At 36.6% G+C, this 21861-nt stretch overlaps 1 long non-coding RNA gene across 1 annotated transcript; it reads right to left on the bottom strand.

The window, feature by feature from the left end:
- Window positions 1-1099: 1099 nt before the first annotated feature.
- Window positions 1100-20382, bottom strand: LOC138918645 (uncharacterized). The gene is made up of 2 exons (XR_011428210.1): window positions 20225-20382; window positions 1100-4995 (listed from the first exon to the last, which is right to left on the bottom strand). It is a non-coding gene; the product is annotated as an uncharacterized lncRNA (long non-coding RNA).
- Window positions 20383-21861: the final 1479 nt, after the last annotated feature.

The raw sequence follows: 21861 nt of genomic DNA, 5'->3' as shown, positions 1-21861 counted from the left end.
GCGGCACGTAGGTCCGTGCCCAGGATCCAAACCTACAAACACCAGGCCACCGAAGTGGAGCACACAAGCTTAACCACTACACCACCAGGCCAGCCCCTGAAGTAATTTTTATAGTGGCAAAAACTGAAAATAACTTGAATGTGTATTAATAGTAGAATGTAGTAGTAGTCGATGGTGCATCTACGTGTTATGTAATATTTTGCAACTATTAATTAGAATGAGTATAATTATACTCTATATCTACTTGTTGGACTAGATGGCCATGATACACTGTTTAGTGATAAAAGTAAATTGCAGAGCAATCTGTTTAGCTAGATTCCATGTTTTCTTTTAAACACACACACACAGAAAAAGCACAGTTGCTTGCTTACAGTTGAATAAACACAGAAATATCTGAAAATAAAGACACAAACTGTTAACATTAGCTCAAAGTAGAACAAGGAGAGATGAGAACATTAACTTTTCATTTATATATTTTTGTTGTTTAACTTTAAAAAACAATCACGTATTACTGTCATGAAATAAAACAAATCCAGTTAAGAAAATGAATTCAAAGATTCCATTAGTATCTAAGGTCCTTTAACTGTATAATTGATCACTAATCATAGACACAAACTTTGCTTATAATCTTTCTTTTTAATAATTGACCTAACTCTTTAGTTGGTATCAATACCCTTTCAAGTGGGTCTACCAATCTTTGCTTCTCATCTGAGCCTGAAGGTAAATCTTTTGTTTTAAATTTCTCCAAAGCCTCTCTTTCTCTCATATCTCTATTGCTCAACTTGCACAAGAAAAAGCTAACAAGAAAAAAAATGTGTTTATATTTTTGCCTATCATTCCACAGACGACTTATTTTTTATCTTTGTCTCCCTTGATTTTCCCAAGAAAATGTGCATATGGCTTTAAAAAATAAAAATATAGGCATAATAACAAAGTTTCAATAGCAGAATGTTATTTTAAATTTTTTGCTTGTTCTCATTTACTTTTAATGGATTATGATAAACTTTTATCTCTTTTATTCATGCCTAACACTTTGAGCTGAATGTCACCTTGATAAAGTAACTATAATTACCCTCAAAGGAAGCATATCTCTGCAATATACAAGATTAGTTTAAATTTTATTAAAAGCAATAGTACATGATTATACACAAAAAAATGATAATACTGGCCAATTCTCTTCTATAACAACTGCTTTGAATTACTTTCAAAGAGTAGAAATGAATTCATGTTGATTCATTCATACTTTCTCACTAATTTTCCTTTTGGGTTTGAAATCCGCATTTGGCAAAATAACATCCATATCTAGCCATTTCTGATAACTATGTACTTTTATGGCTCTTTGTTTTTGAATCCTATGCCTTGGATGAATAACTCAGGTATGGGGATGTTTCCTCTAACTTTTTACATCGCTGTATTTGAAGAATACCCCATTGTCATGTTATCTCTGATTACTGGCACGTGTTCCTCTTTTTAGTCTTCTTGCCCATACCAGGTGCAGATCTCATTCATGACTGCATCTCTATGACGTAGTCCCAGAACCAGTTGTGGTTATTTATTTGAAGCTACAGTGATTTCATGAATAATCTTTGTGCTCCTTCAGATCTGGAATTTAGCCACAATGAGCTTGTTAAAGAGGCCAAACTACAATCCACGGTCTGAGTCCAGAATAGAGGTTCTTCTCAATAGGAACCCAACTATATATTTTAATTCACTGAGCTGTTTTGGGCCCATAACTTTGAAGGCAACCCTACAGTGAATTTCAGGTCAACCTGACCTTCCGCTCTCCACAATTAATGTTTCAAACTTCTCTACATTTCTCAAATCGCAAATCTGCTCATCTCTCTCCTTCCTCCCCAGAAGTTACCTCATTTCTAATTGAGAGAGAAGTCATCAGACAGGAACTCCCTTTAATCCCCGCCCACAAACCTACATGCACACATGTTCTCTCCCACTCCCTCTGATTAATATAAGGTCAATCCTTTTAGCTAGACTCTAAATCCTCTCTCCTCAGAAATTTTGCTCTATTAATTATCCCTTCAGACCATTTCCTTTCCATTTTTCTCTATGAATCAGTCTCACGAAAAAGTAATATTTCTCAAGTATCTTCCATCTCAAAAAACAAAAAAGGCAAAATAAAACAAAACCACACATTTAATCATGTTCCCAATTCCTACCTTTCCAACAGGCAGATGCTGTCATAATCATCAGAAAAGTGACCAAAACATAAATACATAATTCAGTAACTCATTGCAAACTGAACACCGGAGAACCCACCACCCAGGTGAAGAACTAAACATTGCCAGCTCTCATAAGACCCTCTCCCAATTCATGCCCCCTCCTAATCATTACTCCCTTCCCTCTGCCCAAAAGTGATCACCATCCTGACTTACAGGTTTAGATTTACCTGTTTTTATAAGTAGAACATATGAATTCTTCTATTGTTATTATTTCTCAACATTATAGTTTTAAAATTCATCCATGTTGGTGCAGTGATTCATTCATTTTCATTGCTTATAATTTTTCATGGGATGAATATATTCAATGAGCTTTAACAAAAATAAACAGTAATATATTCACCACAACACACAAGACAAAACATTTGCAACACCCCAAAAAGTTTTCTCACGCCCCTTTACAGCCAATTCTCTCCTCTACCCACAGACCTGAGCTTCAATTGATCTCTATCAGTGCAATTTTTCCTCTCCTAGAATTTTACGTAAATAGAAACATATAGTATGTTGTCTTTTGTGTACGTCCTATTTCATCTAGCATAATGCTTTTGAAATTCATCCATGTTGTTGTGTGTGTTGGTGGCTTGTTCCTTTTTATTGCTAAGTTGTATTTCATCATGGGAAAGTACTGCAATCTGTTTATCCATTATCCAGTTGTTGGACATTATTCACTGTAATTTTAATTTGCGTTTTCCTTATTACTGATAGGATTGTTTATCAGCCATTTGTCTATCTTCTCAGTGCCTGTGGAGATTCTTGCCCATTGTTCTATTAGATGGGCTTTCTTATTCATTTGAAGGAGTTCTTCATACATCCTAAATATAAGCTCTTTGTTATTATTTGGATTGCAAGTACCTCCTCCCACTATGTGTTTTGCTTTTCCATTCTGTAATGGTGTCTTTCAATGAACAGAAATGATCATTTTAATTGTAGTTCAAATATATCAATCATTTCCCTTTTGGTTGGTCTGTGTTGTGCCCGGTTTAACAAAATCTTTCCCTATCCCAAGAACATTAAAATGTGTTCCTTTATTAGTCTATACAAGCTGTGTTAGTTTGTGTTTCATATCTAGATCTACACTGAACCAGGAATTAATTTTTGTGTTTGGTGTGAGATAGGGGTTAACTTTTCTTTTCCCTTTTTATTTGTTCAGTATTTTGGTAAAAATTGTAGTTAAACTAATACCATTTTTTGAAAATTCCGTCCTTCTCATCAGCCTCCATGTCACTTTTATCATAAATCAAGTGTCCACATATACATCGTTCTCTTTCTGGACTCCGCTTTGAGTCTTCTAATCCATAAACATGATGTATTCTTTCCATTTGCTTAATTCTCTTTAAATTTCTCCCAATAATATATTTATAGAAATATACATTTATATATACACACACACACACAAGCACATGTGTGTAGGAGATTTTTCATGTTTTTAGTTAGACATTACTAGGTAGATGATATTTTTGGCCTATTGTAAAGGTATTTTTAATTTTTTTTCTTAGAGATTCTTGCTGGTATATAAAAACAATTCATTTTTCATATTGACTTTTATACATCAATCTTGCTAAAGTCATTCATTGTTCCAATAATTCTTATGTAGATATTTTTTGGCATTCCTAATTATACAGTCAGATCAAATGCAAATAATGGCATGTTAACCTCTCTTTTAAACACTATATATTTTATTTCTTTTTATTAGCTTACCGAACCTGCTAGGACTGCTAATATTTTGTTGAAGAGAAATCATGTGCTAATATTTATGTTGAATCTGAGAGAAAACTTTCAACATCTCACCATCAAATATAATATTTGCTTTAACTATTTTGTAAGCATTATTTATCAGATTAATGAACTTCCTGTCTATTCTTGGTATGGTAAGAATTATTAATTTTTAATTATAAATGGATGTTGAATTTTATCAAATGCTATTTTTGGGTTTCTATTGAAATGAATATATTCTTTTTCTCCTTTCTGGTGTTAATTTGGTGAATTACATTGATTGATTTTTGAATACTAAACCACCCTTGCATTACTGGAATAAATCGAAATTGGTTGTGATTTAATATACTTTCTGTATATTGCAGTGTTTGGTTCATGGGTTTGATGGCCTTATTATTTTTCTTTTCTCTGATGTCCTTGTTAGGTTTTGGAAACCAGGTTATGCTAGCTTCATAATACAAGTCAGAAGGTATTTATTCCGTTTCTTTCTCTGGAATAGTTGTGTAAGATTGATATTATTTCTTTCTTAAATTTTGTAGAACTCAGTAGTGAAGCCATCTGAGCCTAGAATTTCCTTTGGGGAAATAATTTTAATTACATAGTCAATATATTTAATAATTAAAAACAATTTAATAGGCTATTTCTCATGGTATGATTTTGGTTAAGTTTTTTTTCCTAGAAATTTCTATATTTCTCCTAAAATTTGTTCATGATAGTCTCTCATGGTAGCTTTCATGCCTGTAGGATTGTAGCGATGTCCCCCCTTTTCATGTTTGATATTATTCATTTTTTCCTTCTCTCCTGTTGTCTTCACCAATCTCATCAGGAGTTTACCAATTTTATAACCGTTTAGAAGAACAAATTTGTTGATTCTCTCAATTGTAGGCTTGTTTTCTATTTTGCTAATTTCTGCTTTTATCTTATCTTTCCTTCATTTTGCTTTCTTTGGGTTGAATTTGCTGTTGTTTTTCTACAGTCTTGCTCCAAACATTTCAGAGTGCTTCATGTTTAAAACTTATAAGTCACAAATAGCTGTTGATTAAAATACCTAGGAAAAAAATATATTTTTAAGATGACAATATTTTAGAATACTTGTAAAGCCATGGTTTTTATATGATTGAAATTTAGCAAATACAAAGATGCCTAAATTTAATTATCATTGCATATGTTTGTGCATTCTGTTTTGGAATGACAGGGTTTGGACAAATATAAAATAAAATCATGCATAAATCATAATTACTACATATTTTTCCAGAAAAAATATTATTGACTTCTTTGCAGCAAAATCATTATTTTGACATAATTAAGAAATTTACATACTTTGTTTTCTATTGACAAATTTAAACTTTTTTCTTGAACTATTACAGTTCTTGAAGAGTTTTAAATTAATTTCAACTTGGAGAAATTTTACCCTACTGAGACTACAACAATGGGAATTGTCAATTGTCAAATATTGATTGTCAAATTTAACCAAACCTTATACATACATGTCATGTTCAAGTGCTGCAGTGGAGTTGTACTTGATAGATCATTATTATGGCAAAAAATATTAGAAAATATTTAATTTCATAATGTAAAACATTATCACACATATTTCAATTTTCCCTATCTCTTAAAACACTCTCCACTAATATAAAGAATAGTAATATAAAGAATCTTCTCTTCCTCATACTTTATGCAAAAACAAACTCAAAATGAATCATAGACCTCAATGTAAGAACTAAAACTGTAAAACACGTAGAAAAAAACCTAACAGTAAATCTTTGTAATCTCGGTTTAGGCTAAGACTTCTTAATTACGGCACCAAAAGCATAAGCAACAATGAGAAATAGATAAATTGAGTTCATCAAAATTAAAAACATTGTGCTTCAAAGGACACCATCAAGAAAGTGAAATAACTGCCACAGAATGGGAGACAATATTTTCAAATCATATATCTGCTAAGAGATTAATAGCTAGAATATATAAAGAACTATTATGACTCAATAATAAAAAGACAAATAATCCAATTTAAAAAATGGAGAAAGGATCTGAAAAGATATTTTTCCAAAGAAGATGTATAATGGACAATAAGCACATGAAAAGATGCTCAACATCATTAGCCATTAGGAAAACGCAATTAAAAACTAGAATGAGATACCACATTACACCTACCAGAATGGCTATAATCAAAAAGGCAATCTTTGTTGGCAAGGATGAGGAGAAGTTGGAACCTTCATAGACTGTTGGTAGGAACGTAAAATAGTACAGCCACTTTGGAAAACAGTTTGGCAGTTCCTCAAAAGGTTAAACATAGAGTTACCATATGATCCAGAAATTCTACTCCTAGGTATTTACCCAAGAGAAATGAAAGCAAATGTCCACACAAAAGCTTGTCTATGAATGTTTATAGCAGCATTATTCGTAACAGCCGAAAAGTGGAAACCACCCAAAATGCCCAGCAATTTATGAATGCATAAGTAAAATGTGGTATATCTATGCAACAGAATATTATTTAGCAATAAAAATGATGTACTGATATATGCTACAACATGGGTGAACCTCGAAAGCATTATGCTAAGTGAAAGAATCAGTATCCAGCTTTACGTTTGTTTTACCTACAGTGTGGGGAGAGGGGTCTCCCTTAGGCTCTACACTTCCAAGATCCTTGTGGTTCTCCTTGCTCCATAAATCTATTGAAAGCTCTGCTCAGTGTCTCAACCCCTCAGCCACTTTTGTTCCCCAGAATCAGCAGAGGTCTCTATGGAGTTTCCTTCTTCTCCAAACTGCTGGCTCCTTACTTTATCACAGCTTTGTTATAATTCCAGTGGCTTTAATCAGATTTTTTTTCTACTTTTATGTAGCTTTTCTGAACAGTAGGATGATTTGTCTAAATTGCTCTGACCACTAATTACTGAAAGCCTTTCCTCTAGCAATATCTTTAAAAAAAAAAAAAAAAAGGATGCATTTCATCATTTTTCTCATGTCATTCCCCTACTTCAATGACTTTTTGTTGTCCTTAGGATTACTTTATGAATCTTTCAAGTGGTTTACGGTCCCGAGACTGTTTTGTCCCCTGGTGCTGACCAAGGCCATCACAGATGGTCTCCCAAAAAGCACAGTAATCCTCTCTGCACAGTTTTTGCCAGAGTGTGGGGTTGGGGAGATGGTAAAGCACTGGTGGTACCCACTCAGGGTGATAAACACATGCAGGAAACTTTTATTCATTTATTGTTTTTTGATTATGCATCATCCATTTCTTTCTTGTGGTAGCAGAGCTCCAATTTCCTTTGGAAGAATAATCTCTCTCCCTGTATTAGTCAGGATTCTCCAGAGAAACAGAATCAATAATATACATATTTATACATATATGTATATATATTCTTATACATATCTATATGTATAAGAAGAGGTTTATTATAAGGTATTGGCTCACATGAATATGGAGGCTGAGAAGTCCCACAACCTGCCCTCTGCAAGCTGGAGACCCAGAAAGGCCAGTGGTATAGTTCAAAGGCCTGAGAGCTGGTGAGCCCATGGTGTAGATTCCAGTCTGAGCCTCAAGGTCTAAGAACCAGGAGCACTGAGAGCAGGAGAAGGCAGATGTCCTAGCTCAAATAGTCAGGCAGAGAGCAAATTCAACCCTCTTCAGTCTTTTGTTCTATTCAGGCCCTCACCCGATTGGATGATGCCTACTTACATTGGAGAAGGTCATCCACTTTACTCAGTCCACCAATTCAAATGCTAATCTCTTTCAGAAACACTCTCACAGACACACCTAGAAATAATGTTTACCCAGGTATCTGGGCATACTGTGGCCTAGTCAAGTTGACACATAAAATTAACTATCATACTCCCATTGCATCCATTCTTGTGGAACTGTTGCTCAAGTGCCCTTTCCTCACTATTCAAGGAACGAAAACATTCTCTAAGCCAATTAGGCTTCCTGCTCTGAATTTTTCAGTCTTGACTTGGGAGATGCAAATTGTATATAGGGAGGGGTAGAGAGCAAAGGTGATTCACCCCAGTAATGACATTTGGAAATGACTTTACAGTGATGAGTTCATGTCACCTGCTTCATGTTCTCCTAATACTGGTTTTTGTTGCTTGCAATTAAAAAAAAAAAAGCAACAATAGTATTTATTCACAAAATAAGAATATTATTCAATTGACAATTTTACTTTAAACAGCCTGATTACAAAGAGAATCAGTTTAATGATGACATAAATTTAAAACTCCTGCAACACATGCTAATCTCCCTTTCTAGCAACAACAAAAAGGCGAGACCTCCAGCTTAGAATTTAGGGCAAACAATAATATAATTTAATGAAATTGCTTATATTTCCTTTTACACTTCTTTCTATTTATATCAGGTGTTACTGATTTTCCATTTATGATTATGCCACATAAAATTATTGTAAAGAAACATAATTTAAAAAGGAATATTAAATAAAATAATTGAATAGTTGAAGGTTGATATGGAAAAAATCAAGAACATGTTTTGAGAATTACTGAGGTTCGGGAAATACAACCCAATGGAAGGAGTCTGGGCAGCGGCCAGTTCAGTGGTTTGTCTAATCCACTGTTCATCATACTCCCACGACCAAATCTTCCTGCTTTCCAAATTCCCCTTCAAAAAACTCCCAACCTCTTTTCTTAAAGCTTGTTCCCTACTTTCTTAAATTTCTTTCCTGATTATCTTCTTCGGAGTTCTCAGACTGACCTCGTCTAAGTTCTAAGTATACCAAAGGCTGATTTTGTATAACAGAGCAGATTCTGCTATGGCATGGGTAAAGCAGCAGGCACTCCAAAAGTCATCAAAAAGAAAAAAACAGCAAAGCCTTCTAAGATGGTTTATTTTTAATACATAAATTAGTCAGAGAAAAAATGATTTTAAATGTTTTTGTGTGCACAAGGCCACCCTGCCATGCCAGATGAATCTCATCAGCCACAAATAGCTTAGCTCTGTCCCAGTCATTGTGAAACTCTTAAAGGCTCATTTCAAGGCAGCCACTAGGCTTTGAAAGCACAGAAACTTTTGAAATGCAAGTGACTGCAGACGCTGTCATTCCCAGTTACAAAAAGCTCTTCTGAAGGTGGCTGTTCTTTATACCCTTTGTAGACAATTTCTCTGCATTCCTTCCACTCTCTCCCCACTTTTTTTTGCTATGTTTTCGTTGGCTCTTGACTTCCTTATAGTCCTTCTGTTTTTCATCTGTGGTGTTGAAATCAATAATTAGACTACGATGTGAATCCAAATAAAATTGTCTTTTCTGTAACTGAGAATAAAACCAACATTTTGTTTTCATTTCTATTCTTCAGCAGTCTTTAATTGCATTTCATCAGTGAAATTTTATCAAAATATTCAATACCGATAACACTGCCAATCTGATTTTCAAGTTGGGGCTTTTCATGTGGGCTGTACTTGGCACTGAACTCTGCCTGATTTGAATTTTATTTAATCACTTGGCTTCAACTGACATCGGGAGGCAAAGAGAACCAGCAATCAGTCTTCCATGAATTTGCCATGGGAGCACATGCTGTTGCAGAAACAACCCTATAAATTTGCTGAGGAAAGACAAATTCACAGCAGGCAGATGACAGCAGCCTGGTCCCCATGCACTAGCTGGGCTCCAGGGAGAGGAAAGCCGGGAGCAGGAGCATAGAGTGAGGAAGGTGCCAAAGAGAGGGGTATGTACACTCTTCCTGAGAAACCCCATTCACAAGAGCAGGGTCCACTGCACTTCCATCAATAAAAGAAGGACAGCAGTGTGACAAGGTAAAAATAGCACTGGTCTAGAAGTCATGAAGACAGGGTTTGAGACCAAGCTACTCCACGGAATGGTTATGTGGCTTGGGGTGCAGCATGCAACCCCTCTGAGCCTCACTTTTCTACAAATGGGAATAACAACTATTGCTACGAATAATTCGTAGCACAACTTTGGAGGTCAAATAGAACAATGTTTATGAGAATTGCCTTATGAAAAATTAAACTTCATATGAATATAAAATGGTCTTAGCTATTACCTTAAAGTTGTTATCAATAATAATAGTAAACACCTTGCCCCTCAGTTGGGCAAGCGGCTATTAGCATTCGAACAGTACAAGGATAAAGATAAATTTCAGTGGCGTCTAAATCACAGAGGAACTTTTTGTGCTCTCATTTTCAAATAGGGTTTCTTCATGATGGATCATTATTGAAGCGTTTCTCAGGGGGAATAAAAAGATGATCTATGGAAGAGACTGAAATGGAATAAGCCTACTTGAACATGCAAAATGGCTATTTTTAAGTATGGTTATAAAGACTCTCTTTAGGTCCTTCTCTAGACACTTACTGTATATTCTTCTTCCCAGAAAGTTCCATTTACTTTGCGCATTTTAATAATGCTTTTCTTACAATATTGGGAGGGTGAAGGACAAAGTCAATGAAGACATTTATGAAATCCAGAAATGGTTATCAATAAAAGGGGAGAATAAACAAGCCAGCTTAAAACAATAGGATATATACTACTCGTCAAAGGTCCTTGCACCCTCAGTCCATACGCCAGGTAGAAACAGAACCAAGGCAAGAAAAGAAAAGAAAAGAAAAGAAAGCATGTGTACAGAATAACTTGGTTAGAGTGTTCTGAAATAGTCATGAGATGAACCACAACAACGCACTTACTTCATGCAAGTTACTTAAAGGTTAAGTTGGTGTTAAAGCAAACTATTACTATTAACTAAAGTAAACTATTACAACATGGTGTGTGTATGTGTGTCTATGTGTGTGTCTATGTGTGTGCAAGAGAGAGAGAGAGATGACTCTATTCCATCATTAGTGAGGCATGAATTTTTGTTTTGTTTTTTAATCTCAGTCATAGTGACATTATGGTCTGGCTAATTCTACAAGACCAGAAAAACACCCGAAAGAACAGCTCTCCAAAACCGTGCGAGTGTTCATAAGCAGTATTGGCTTCATCCTACTTTGTTAGCAATTCCACCCTTTTGTAGTCAAACTTTCTGTATCCTAATGTTTTAAAAACATTCCTTGTAAATAGAACTTGGCTTTAAAAAACAAAAATCCAGTCTGGTAACCCTTTTTTTATCATTGGAGCATCTAATCCACTTATATTTAATGTAATTACGGATAAATTTGGCATTTTTTAAACTTTACATTTTGAGATAATTATAGATTCACAGGAAGTTGCAAAGATAGAACAGAAAGGGCCCCTGTACCCTTCATTCAGTTTACATCTTATATAATTATAATACAATATCCAAATCAGGAATTTGACCTTGGTACAATGTGTGTGCATAGTATATAATTTTACCACATGTATAGGTTTGTGTAACCACAACTGCAACCAAAACACAGAACTGTTTCGTCAACACAAGGATTTCCCTCATGCTACTGCTTTATAGTCAGCCACTCCCTGATCCCACCAGCCATAACCCATGGTAACCACTAATCTGTTTTCCATCTTTATAATTTTGTCATTTTGAGAACATTATATAAGTGGAATCATACAGAATGTAACCTTCTGAGATTTTTTTCAATAAGCATAATGCCCTTCATCCATGCAAGTTGTTGCATGTGTCAGTAGTTTTTTCCTTTTTATTGCCGAGTAGTATTCCATGGTATGGTGTACCACAATTTGTGTAATCATTTACCTATTGAGAGATACTTCGGTTGTTTCCAGTTTTAGCTATTGCAAACGAAGCTTCTATGAACAATCAGATTCGTGTGTGGGAAGATATTTTCATTTCTCAGATAAATGCTCAGATGCAATTGATACCAAGTATGAGAAACATATGTTTAATTTTTTTTAACTGCCAAACTATTTTCAAAAGTGCCTGTACCATATTATATTCCCATGTACGAGAGATTCCATTTCTCTGCATACTTGCCAGCATTTGGCATTGTCATTATTTTTTATTTTAGCGATTCTAATAAGTATGTGGTAATATCTCATTTGGTCTTAATTTGCATTTTCCTCTTGACTAATCAAGTCGAACATCTTTTCATGTGCTTATCTGCTATTCATATATCCTCTTTGGTGAAATGTCTCTTCATATCTTTTGCCCATTTTCTAATACAATTGTTTTACTGTCAAGTTTTGAGGATTCTTCTATATTCTTGATATGAGTACTTGGTAAGATATATGGTTTGCAAATATTTTCTCCCAGTCCATAACTTATCTTTTCATCCTCTACCCATGGTCTTTCACACAGCAAAAGCTTCTAATTGTGATGAAGTACAATTTATCAATATTTTTCTTTTATGGATCTTGCTTTTGGTGTCATGTGTAAGAACTCCTTACCAACCCCTAGATATTGACGATTTCATCCTATGCTATCTTCTACCAGCTTTATAGTTTTACATTTTACATTTAAACCTATGATCCATTTTGAGTTAATTTTTGCATCAGGTTTAAGGTTTTTTTATAAAGTGGGGGTGGGCTACGGATATCCAATGTGTTCAACACCATTTGTTAGAAAGACTATCCTTCATCTATTGAATTGCTTTTGTTCCTTTGTCAAAATTCAATTGGAACAAAAGAAAATTCAATTGTTTTTACTTGTATGGAGCTATTTTTGGGTTTTCTATTCTGTTCTGTTGGTCTAAATGTCTGTTCTTCTGCCAATTCCACACAGTCTTCAATATTGCAGTCATATAATAAGTCTTGAAATCAGGTAGAGTGATTCCTCCTAGTTTATTCTTTTTCAAAATTGTTTTAACTATTCAACATTACTTTTCCATGTAAAATTTAAATCTACCATATTACTCATTTATTACTAATTTATCTCACCTGTTTTATGCCCTTTTATTGCTTATTTAGATATTTATTTGCTTCCTTCTCTTCTTCTTTTTGGATTATTTCCTATTATTTTCCACCTCTCCCATTAGCTTGGAAGTTATGTGCTTTTTTACTTTTTTCAGTGCTTACTCTTAAAAAAATTAAATTATTTGGTACTTTAACTTCTTCTTAGACAATATAAGAATTGGTGAAATGGAATATAATCTGCAACTAAACCCATTCATTGAGTTGTTAATTTGGGTTATTGTATTTTTAAATTTAGAACTTCAATATGGTTACTTTTGAAAGTTTCTATTTTTTCTGCCAAAATTCTCAATCTTGTCTCTTTTTTCCTTAAAAAACAGAAAATATAGTTATTTTAAATGTCTATGTCAGATAACCCCAATATCTGGAAAATATGGATGTGAGGGAATTTTCTCAGACACAGAGATATTGCATCACGGAACAGAACAAAAGCAAATGAACCACCATAGATTGATTTCTATTGTCTGATATTTCCATTTATTCCTATTGATGTTTATCTTGTCTCTTCATGTCTATGGATTTTTTTTATTATGTGCCAAATATTTTATTTGTAATACTGTTTGTAGAAATAAAGTAAGGACGAGGATGTTGTTATCTTCCATTGGGAAGTACTTGTGTTCATGTTTATCAGGTGCTTGTGAGTACCAGCAATCTGGGATTACCTCAGTCCAACTATAAGGATTAAGAGGATCCTAAAATGAGCTGCAGTGCCTGTGAGAATCTGTTGACTCTTAGTTTACACTTTCTCCTAGAGTGCAGCCCTTTGGGGTGCCAACCCCAGGAAAGCAAGACCCACCAGGATTTGCCTCTCAACAGAACTTGGACTCTTTCTACTCTTAGCCCTTTAAATCTGTCAAATGTGCTGTTTAGCCTCTCATCTGTCCACCTGAACTAGCAAAAGTGGCCGTAAACGCTAGCGTCTACTCTCCATATGTTCTTGTTCTCCCCTACTTTTAACCTCTTTACTCAGTAGGCTCATTGTCTGCCCCACTCCTAAGGTGCTGACCTTTCTCTCTCTTCACCGATTATGATTAACACTCTCCTCTCTCTTTTTGCAACTTAAGGATGTTAAAGGAGGTCTCAACTTCTCTTGCCTCATATTTCTATGAGAGACTTCCTACTCTCTCCCTTGGCCTCTCTCCTCATTCCTTTACCATACTTTGCTATGGGAGGATGAGTGAGTCAGTATAATGTAAGTTTAGGGGAAGCCTCTTGTGGGCTGAGCTCCCTAACACAGAGAGATGGCTGCCTGTAGACAGAGGGTATTACATGCTGTTCTCAACTATGTGGGCCATCCGCATCCCTGTAAGAAAAATGCCAGCAGTTTTGAGCACTAGATTAAATTTGATGGAGGGTAAAGAAGATGTTAGATGCCCATTTGGCCACATATTAAATTGTATTCCCTGATGCAGCTTTTATCCATAATGAAACTATTATTTTCATCTCTTTTCATTTGGCTTCTATCTTATTTTTCAATAGGTTCCAAGCTCAGGAGAGGAAAATAAGGAGTGTTATTTATTGATTCCCTAAAAGTCTCCAAATGGTCATTCATCAAAAACTTCTCTCTATTATCACTCATTCTGTGAAGGAAGCTCTTCATCCTGATCTTCATGAGTGTCATCACCCCAGGGTCATGCCTGCATCTTGAAGCAATATACTGATACATACAGCCATATGCTTTTTCCATCCCTATTGCCATATGCCATCCACAGCCTGAGATTAATGACATGTTTAGAGTAACAGTAAACTGAAAATAATGGATGTGAAGGAATTTTCCCAAAGACACAGAAACATAGCATCATGGGATGGACCAAAAACAAGAGAACAACCTGTACATTATGCCCACAGCTATGATATCTAAAGTTACCTTCTCTGAGCAAAGTAACAAAATTATTAACCATAGTTTACTCTTTTACAATATGTGGGTTTTTAAAATAATATTTTACAGAGCCACCCATTGAGACTGATGTCATCTAAGCCAAGGGAAATATCTCCCTAACTCAGCTAGAATAAAAGAGCAATAGCACAATATGAGCACTGGCACAGACTTGGTCCTTCAACCCACAAACTGTGTTTATACAGACATAGCCATAGATAAAACTCCTTTTATCTTAAAATGCTTTCATGAGCTTTAATTTTCCTTTTTTTTTTTTTCCTGAAAACTTCTGCTTATTTGCAACTATTTCTGGGCCACAGCAACAACTCCAATAGAGTGTTTTGGCAACAGCCTCTGTTGTGGTCAGCAACTCCTTCTGCAGCTGGGATTTCTTAAAAGAAGTGAGTAGCATTTGTCTTATAGTGCTCCAGAGACAGAACAAGCAAAATTCTATGGGAATCACATAGTCACAGAGCTTCTCCTTCCCTTCCTTCATGTGATCTGGGAGGTCAAAGGCACTGGTGCACATTTCAGCAAGTCACTCACAGCGAGGCTAATACAATACTAACCACTAGGCCCTGACACAGATCGTGGGAACCTTCATTGACTAAAGCGATTGCAGGACTAATAACCCAGACGTCTCAAGTTGGAGGACTTGCCACAGGTTAAGACTGTATCACCCTGAAGTAGAAACCTCCCTCAGGGCGGGCATGTCTATGTATGTGGGTCTGGTGGGGAGTGGTTCAGCTACAGAATCTGCCCAAAGACAACAAGGCCAAGGATTAAAAACAAAACAATAAAAAACACAGTTTTTCCTGGCTAAGCAGTAGTTCAGAGTAAGAAGTCAGAGGGGATGAAGGCAAAAGTCCACAACTAGCATCCTAAAATGTGGGAGTCATCTCTGGCTAATCCAAGTTGAACAAAGTCACTATAAGAAATCAAACTAAATATCGGGAAAATGCTGTGATATTTACAAAAGCAGAATTGTAAAACTGTAGGCCATTGATTAAAATTCAACCTAATATCCCAAGATGTTGTCATCTTCTAATAACATTTAAGCAGCAAAATAACCAAAGAAACTTTATTGAATCACCGTAATTTTAAAGAAATACCATGATGGAATCATCAAGATGGAAAAGCCTGCGAGAAACATCCTGTGGAGTTCTATAGACAGCTCTCATTGAAGCCTGAAAAACAAGCCTGGGCTTTTTGTTTCTTTCTTTTAAAAAAAATAATCTTTTATTAATGATATTTTTATGTGATCTTAAAAATCTTTTGTTCAGTGTTGACTTCTTACTGCAAACATCTGCCTTCACTTTGAGGAACTGGTGACATTACCACCACTAGTGCACACCAATGAGGGTCAAACACTTCCACTTTTGATAAGCAACAGTTTTCAAACCTCACATTAGGGAAAAGGGCATTTCTCACAAGAAAAACATGCTGTTAGCTCTGACAAAGGGCTGTTTGTGAGGCCGCCTCCTCTCTGACTTGCCCCATAGCAAGACAGATGTTGGAAAGGGAAGTTCGAGAATCGTTCTAATCCAGATCCACTTTTGGTTACTTCCTCTGCTTGCTTCCAACACAGCTGCACAGAATAAAACAAAAAGAGGAAATGGGGACACCCAACTGAATATTATTGTTTCCTTCAGCAAAAGCCTTTAGAAAACCCTATCAGGAACAGATGACATCATGGAGATGTGTCATCTTCCTTATAGAACTTTGCTCCAAAAGCAGGATATATGTAGTTTCTTAATGCAGATAATCAATGCTAAAATACAGCTAGCCTGCAAGGCAATAACTCAGGAAAAAAGCAAGACTTACGCAAATCTTTCCAGGAATTAAAATTTTATTAACTCAACCAACTTTCCTTTTAACCGATCAAATAAACAACAGCAAGAGAAAGAAACTCACAGCAAAACTCTGAATGACTCTCAGGAGCTTGGTGCTTTAATCCACTCTGTGCAGTCTTCCTAAACTTACTTCATTCCTCTGAGTCTTAGTGTCCTCATAGGAAAGAAAGCGACTTGGACTTGGTGATATTCGTTGTTTCTAGACATCTGTGTCTGACATCCCATGAACAGACAAAATTAATATATTTAGATGTGACTCACTATCTTTACTGATGCCCAGTTAACACTCCCTCTTTCTCCAGTAATCCTTACTTCAGTTTAGGATGCCACCAATTACCTGTTTCCATAGCTAGAATCTGTTAGTCATCTTCTCTTCTATTTTCGTAATACAGTCCTCTCTGAAGAGGTTCAATATAGTTTGACTACATATTTTTATTCTATGAAAACCTAGTCCTTTCAGTTTAATATCTGAATCTCTTGCTGAATCATCCATTTTTATTAGCCTTCTCAGTCAAATCCTTAGCTCAGATCTGTCCTCTCTTATTCAAGCTTTTGCAAGAGCCTCCTAGCTGGTCTTGGGGCATTATGTCGCATTGTGGTGCACGCCCCTACAATCTACTTTCTTCAAAGCCATCTGAATGTCTTCTTCAAAGGTCCATACTATGCATCTGTCTTCTACTTAAAATCATTGTTCCTCCCCATTGGACACAGGATAAAGTCTAGCCCCTCAGCACATTACACAGGCTCCTGCAGCACCATTTCCCACAAACACTTCACCCACACTGCAAAAACTCCTGATTTTCAATACTCTCCTGAACGCTTTGGAACATCTGTATACACAGTGTCCTAAAGGCCTTATTGATGTAAATCTGTCCCTCAAGACTGAGCTAAAGCATCACTTCTTGTGCCTCTACAGCTAGTTTGCCCCTCTGTCCTCCAGAATTTATTCCTGGCATTTGCTTCTAAGAGAAAGAAGTTTAGCAGGGCCAAGAGACTTAAATGTTAGACATTCCTTTCTCTCTCTCCACACTAATAAAATTAAACTCCTCTCAAGAAGAAGAGGAAGTAGAAAAAGAAGCCACCACCCAGAAACAATGGTGAGTTAACAACCACAATTCCTTAACTCAGGTTCGTTCAAAGACTTCTTCTCCATGGGTCTATTGAAAGGCATATTTAGTATACCTCCTATTACCAAAAAATAAATATTATATTTTCATAGTTGAATATCACTCTGAATATGACAGCACTCCAGATAATCATGTCTTGAGCCCTAGAAAACTTAGTATAAATTATAAGTGCAGAATGCTAGGGGGAAAAAATCACACTCTTGAAACTGTGTCCCTCAGGGTGTTACTTCCATGGTTGTAATTAGTGTCAGGGAGGTGATAAGATCCTGGGGATCCAGGAACTATAGGAGAGATACTTCTAAGAGACAAGACAAGAATGATGCATAGGTTGCTACGAGACCATGAAAAATTGCTCAACTTTTCTGGGCTTCAACTTTCTATCCTGAAAATGTGAGGAATACAATTAGAGGATGAGTGATGACATGGCGACCACTCCTCCAATGTGTAGAAAGATTTGCAGCAATGGTTCCAGAACTAACTGTGCACTTGTATAGGATGAAGGTATAAGGAGGGTGGCCATACTTCTAGTTGTCTAGTTTGCTTAAGACAGTCCTAGGTTATGCTTGTTGTCTTAACATAATTATTTTAAAAATGCCTCCTTACACTTTTGAAAATGTCCCATTTTGGATGATAAATTATATCATAACTGTAGTACGGGTTTTAATTTTTTCCCTGAAAATCATTAGGAATTATGTGTGTGTCTGGCTTTTGCTAAACTCGCTGATTATGAAGAAGAGTGGGAGTTTAGAGTTGGACCAGAAGACTTGTTAAATCTCTTTAGAAACATGCTTCATTTTTATGATTCTCAATCTTTTAGCATAAGTCAAAGATTCATATAGCCTTTTAAAAATAATTTTCAGGTGTTCTTTACTTTGGTTTAAGTTTACAGATTCCAGTGGGATTCTCTTTTCTTCCAAAGAATATCATTCTTATTGCACTTCCCCTATTGAATGCTTCCTTGCTTAGGGAATTCAGCAAAATATATACATCATTTTACCATCTGCGGGCTTGATAGCATTTAATTAGGAAAGCCAAGAGCACCAGAGGACATTTTCAAAGCAGCATCTCTCAGGTAAGAGACCCCCTCCCCACCTCTGCTGCAACTAATCATTCTGCAACTCATTTTATGCTCATTGCATTACAGAATTTCCCCGAGAGAACATGGAATTCAAATCAGATGAACAGATGCTCACAAATTAAGGTACTCTATCTATATACCTATAGCAATCATGAAGTGGTAGGTGGAGAGGAGACAGATCAAGGAAGAAACCGACAGGAAATTTTGAAAGCATTAATTTCTTGTTTCTCTTTTCCCTTATCCTTCCTCATCTCCATGGATCTCCTTCTCTCCCCTCTGCCATCATTGCCGCTCACCACTATGTTACTTTTCCTACAACTTCTCAGTTGCCATAGACAGACTTCTGCTCGCTGATAGTCACAGTTCAGTTAGTGAGGGACATGTGTTTTCAGATGCCCGAAGTCAATCTCTTTCTCTCTTCCCCTTTTTACAATCATGGAACTTCCTCTTGGTAGTTTGAGAAACAGAGCTTATAGATACTGAATGTTGCTTTTTTAGGCTATAGTTCAGCAAGCAGAGAAATTGGCTTTATCCTAGGCAGAAGTGTTTCTCTAACAACGCCGGTCCCCAGTTTCTTCCCTCTTGGATGCTTCCTGTCCATATCATAGGTTCTGACCCAGGCTTGTTAGCTGAGGGTCATCCAGGCTCATCTTCACAGAAATCCTAGGTCCCAATCATTGTTTCCCAATCTTGAACCCAATCAAAGTGTGCCCCACCCTGCTCCTGCATCTAATTTTCCCCTAGGAAGTAGAAAATAGGAAAGCTATCCATGTTAATGTGCCTAACAAGGACATACATTTATATCTTGTTATTTAAATTTATATATTTTTTTAAAAACTTTATATAGGAGTTAGTTCTGCTTAAGTGAGAAATATTGCAAAGATCTCAAGGAACATTGCCTTTGAAGATTTTCTTTGTCTCTTTATATATATTAGAGTAGGTGTCACTATCTAATGAAAAACAGCCACAGTTCACCAATAAACAGTTTAATGAATGCTTTTTTGGGGCACATTATATTTCCTTCCATCTTCCTTTCCTGGTTGAATTTTAAAATACATATTTGCTTTCATAAAACATTAATGATTTGTAATCTTTATTGTAAAGCTTACAGAAAAATTATAAAACCCCACGTTTGCCTGTCCTCCATCATTCTTCACATTGCATTATTTTACTCGTTAAACAGTGCTTTAAAATGTCCTAGATTTATTTTTTCTACTCCAGCTACAGCAGCTCAGCATTTGTCTCAAGAGAACCATTCCTCATGTGCCTTATCTGCTTTTGAGAACCTCGATAGTAGACTTGGCTGTGTGACCACATGAGGTAAGGTCATTCAAGCTCATCTTGTCAAACTTGTCATAGCCCTGAGATTTCACATAACAGAATTTCCCCTCATGCTTTCTTAGCAATGCCACACAACAGGGGATTTTAGAAGTCAACATGCAATATCATATTTTCTAAATTGAGTGGTTGTTTCAACAAAATTTCCAGCATCATAAAATTGTGGAACATAGAAATAAACAGAAGAAGAAAATAGCGGCTCACCTCGCTTATTTCATCTGAAGGTGAAAAATGCATAGCAAAAGAAAAGAAAATCTTTCCTATCCATGGTAGGGGGTCAGGGGCAGGAGGGTGTGAGACAGCATAAAAGCCACCTTTACTCTAGCCATCCAGAAAACATCTTTGTTTACCATTGTAGTGTTGCCATGGCAACACCAGCTACTTATGACATCACGTCGAGATGGCTATCACAGTCATGCTAGCTAGCACTGTGGTTTAAATGTTACACTGATTCATGTCAGTCTCTGTCTTTCCTGTTCCCTAAGGGAAAGGCAAAAGGACCATTGATAGCCAAAGACTGTAATAAAAGAAGAAACTAGATTGTAGCCTATATTCAGCTATGTTTGGATCATTTCTATTTTGTTTTTAGACCAATAACAGTGAATCAATTGTGCTTTGGGGTTAACAGCTGCAGTATTCACACATCTATGTCCTAACCTCATCATCTGCCATCTCTTTCCCAAAAATCTCAAAAGGAAACAGCAGATTTTGTTGTCAATGGAAAGAGAAAAGGAAACATCCCAAACCTTTTCCATCCCAAACCCCAGGCCTTTAGGGCATATCCTTGTACACAGCTGTGTTAACATAGGCTCGTTTCTTTACATTTCTATCTGGCTTTGACTGCCTGTAACCGCAAAAACCCTAGTATAATAGAAGGTTACCTCCCTATATAATTGTCCCTTGCCGGCTTCCATACAACGCTCCTGAGAAAAACCTTCCACCCACTATCCTGAAAATGTAGGAAGGACTTAAGTTGGCTGTCAAGAAGAAATGCACAGTTGTGGTCATGTCCAACAGTGTGTGAAAGGGGATGCTGGCCAGAGAAGGAGGAGCGAGGAAATGCAAGTGTGGACAAAGGGAAGAATCCAGATCTACATGCTTTCTGCATATAGTCTTTAACACTTTTAGATCGTTCTGAAATTTCTGGCAGATTTACGAGAAGGAAAATGCTCATGTCCCTACTTGGCTCTTTGAGGAAAGATTAGTCTCTGTCCTGGAGGGAATATAGATAGCAGGCTTGCGAACAGGCTGGCACCCTGATTAATTGCAGTCTGCTCCAGGTGCTCAGAAAGGACAGCCCAGCGGTACCGTGGGCTCCCGGTGCGCGTGGGGAACCTCGCATGGCAGCAGGGAGATCATGCCGAGCTCAGCTTCACACAGAACCTCAGCAAGGCCCAGGGGAGAGGACCTGCAGAAAGTGAAGCAGAATGGTTTATAGAGTGAGGGGAAGCTTTGGGAGAGAAATGAAGTTGCCGTGACAGGCATATGAAAGATGAAATATTACTTTTGTGAGGCACATGGTGTTTTAGTGAAGAATCAGGCAGGGTGGGCTGTAAATTTACAATGATGAGGTGCCAACCCATCATCAGTGGTATCATCTGACCACGTGATTCCTTCAAGCACAAAGGGTGCTGGGCTTCTCTCTGTGCTCTGAACCCTTCACCGGGAAGGGCCCTGCACAAATTGTGCACCCAGCACTCTCTCCTCTCTGGGTTCCCTCTCACCAATCTGGACGGCCTGGAGACACCCATACCCTCCTGTCGTCCATTCACCTCACACCATTGTCAGAGCCATGCCTCATACCTTCTCAGATAGACTCCCAAGTTTCTGATCTTTACAGC

This window comes from Equus caballus, chromosome 18, assembly GCF_041296265.1.
Source record: "Equus caballus isolate H_3958 breed thoroughbred chromosome 18, TB-T2T, whole genome shotgun sequence".
Taxonomy (NCBI): domain Eukaryota; kingdom Metazoa; phylum Chordata; class Mammalia; order Perissodactyla; family Equidae; genus Equus; species Equus caballus.
The sequence above is the reverse complement of the archived record's forward strand: the minus strand, read 5'-3'. Positions and strand labels throughout refer to the sequence as shown.